At 43.2% G+C, this 2,829-nt stretch overlaps 1 pseudogene across 1 annotated transcript; it reads right to left on the reverse strand.

Annotated features, from left to right (window-relative positions):
* Positions 1–401: 401 nt before the first annotated feature.
* On the reverse strand, positions 402–907 carry LOC120601072 (60S ribosomal protein L21-like; annotated as a pseudogene). The gene has a single exon (XR_005652349.1). The product of XR_005652349.1 is annotated as a 60S ribosomal protein L21-like (transcript).
* Positions 908–2,829: the final 1,922 nt, after the last annotated feature.

Here is a 2,829-nt window from a genome sequence, read left to right on the forward strand (position 1 = left end):
TAGGATGCATAGATCTTTATGAGTTATTGTTTTGGTTTTCTTTGGATAAATACCCAGAAGTGCAATTGCTGAGTCAAAAGATAGATCCATTTTAAATTTTTCGAGAAACCTCCAGACTGTTTTCCATAGTGGGTGTACCAATCTGCATTCCCACCAACAGTGTATGAGGTACCCTTTTCTCCACATCTTTGTCAACACTTATTCTTTGATTTATTGATAATACCCATTCTGACAGGTGTAAGGTGATATCTCACTGTGGTTTTAATTTGCATTTCTCTGATGATTAGTGACCTTGAGCATTTTTTCATACATCTGTTGGCTACCTGCATTTCTTCTTTGGAGAAATATCTCTTCAGGTCTTCTGCCCATTTTTTAACTGGATTGTTTGTTTGTAACATCTATCATGCCATGAATTCATAGGCAATGGCTTCCCACAGCTCAGGCTCCTTTCCGCTGGCTCTCACACAGTGAGCTTCTCTGGGTGGAGCAGGCTGGCGCTTCAGTTGAACCCAGGTACCTTTCTCTCTGGCTTCTTTCTTTTTTTGATCGTTTTCCTTCACACATTTCAGGAAGCTGTCTCAGCTCTTCGAGTGCTTAATATGCTCAACACGTGCAATAATGCTCTTGGCAAGACTCTTGCCCTTGACTTGTTTGTTTACAACGATGCCAACCGCATGCTGGTGACACTGCAGACTCTTCCAGTTTTGTCACGGTGACATTGGTGGGGCTTTCCTTTTTGAACAATGCCCTATCCCTTGATGTCTACAATATCACCTTTCTTGTAGATTCGCATGTATGTGGCCAAAGAAACAACTCCATGTTTTCTAAAAGGCCTAGAGAGCGTATGGCGGGTGCCTCTCCTCTTTCCCTTTCTGTTGGTCATTTTGGCGAATTACTGGAAGATGGTGGTTCCAGCTGAAAGGCTAAAATTCTTATGTTGAAATTCTAACCCCAGAGGTGATAGTACTGGCAGTTGGGCCTCCGCGAGATGCTTAGGTCATGAAGTAGAACCCTCATAAGTGGATTGGTGTCCTAATAATAGAGACCTCGGAGAGATCCCTCACCCCCTTTCACCATGTGAGGACATGACGAGAAGTCTGTGACGCGGAAGAGGACCCGCACCCAAGCACCCTGACCTCAGACTTTCAACTTCCAGAACTGCCAGAAATAAATTTCTGTTGTTTATGGGGCACCCAATCTGTGGTTGTGTTATAGTGGTCCAGATGCACGAAGACAATAGCTTTTCTGATGGTATTGTCATTCATGTTCTGCAGTTTCAGTACAGTGTGTCTAGATGTAGACTTATTGTTAATTACCTTCCTTGACACCTTGAGTGCCATTATAATCAAAGAATTCCTGTCCTCTTCGATCCAGGAAATTCTCACCTTTATCTCTTTAAACATTACTTCTCCCTTCTCGTATTCTGAGACTCCTATTTTCATATGTTTGAGCCTCTTTCGATCATTCATATGTCTTAATTGGCTCTTAGGTTAATCTCTTCATCTCTGTGCTACATTCTAGGCTAATTCTTTGTTCTATCTTCAAATCCACTAAAATACTTTTTGTTTTAATTGTGGAATCTATCCTATCACATTTTTTAATGGCTATTTTTTTTCTTATTTCCAAGATGTCTACTTCTTGGCTCAGTTTTGCCTATTTGAATGTCTTGATATTATAATTTTTTTTTTTTACTTAAGAGGAAGTATTCTTTCAGCCATCTCCTTGAGTCCTCTAAACACATTAAAAATATATATATTTGTCAAACTATACTATAAAATTACTGCTATCTGCAGTGCCTTTGTTTTTCGATTGTAGATTTTGTTCTTTCTTAGCGCTAGAATTCCTCATGTTTTATAATTTTCAGTGGGAAGTTTCTCCCCTTGGCATTTTCTGTTGTTGTATCTCTACCTGGTACCCCCAGCAACCCCACCCACAATTAAATCTTTTAATAAGTCATCGACCCTGCCTTTGTGGGGCTTAAATGTTAATGAGGAAAGATAGACAATAAACAAATAAATCTGTAATATGTCAGTTGGCAATAGCGCTATGGAAAAACAAAGCAGGATATGAGGACACGGACTGCAGAAGTGAGGGTTCGTGCGGGTGGAGACCGTGCAGAAGTGGGAGTTCACGTGAGAGAGACCATTATGTTCCTGGGAGGTAGGCGAAGCCAGGCTGCAAGGCTGCTGGAAAGGGGAGTCCATTCCAAGGGGCTCTCACCCTCAAGAAATAACCTCTGCATAACAGTTTGGCATTTGTGCTTTTCCACCTTGCATTTTATGCTTACACTTTTTTTTAAAGCATATAAATAATATATGAATACAGTGTCCCTTACCAAAAAATGTAGGCATAATGAATAAGGCTACCGTCTCCTCTGCCTTTTATTACCACCCCATCCTAATCCTCTCCCACCACCACTATAGAAACACTATTATGAATCTAGTTCAGCTCTCCACCCCCACCCGATCTTGCAGCCCTCCCCTGCTCTGTGACCGAACCTCTGGCAATACCGATGTTCAGACTTCAGCAGAGACCATGCGTACTGTGCAGGGGGCAGGGAGCAGAAGACCAGGTCCTCTACAGGAATCACTTTAAAATGGAACCAAGGGTCAGCCTAGGTGAGGGGGTTACAAAGGAGCAGCCCTCCTGGGTGTGGGTCCCCTGCTGAGACCATCTGTCTGCAGAGACGGAGTGCTGACCAGGCTGGGACATGAGAGTCCGCGGAGGGAGATAGAGGAGATGCTGGGCTGCAGGCTGTGCCTGGGGTAGAGGAGAGAAGGGAAAAGGAAGACATCACTCCCAGGACCTCAGCAGGGATCAGACCCCCCG

Source organism: Pteropus medius, unplaced genomic scaffold, assembly GCF_902729225.1.
Source record: "Pteropus medius unplaced genomic scaffold, Ma_sr-lr_union100, whole genome shotgun sequence".
NCBI lineage: Eukaryota > Metazoa > Chordata > Mammalia > Chiroptera > Pteropodidae > Pteropus > Pteropus medius.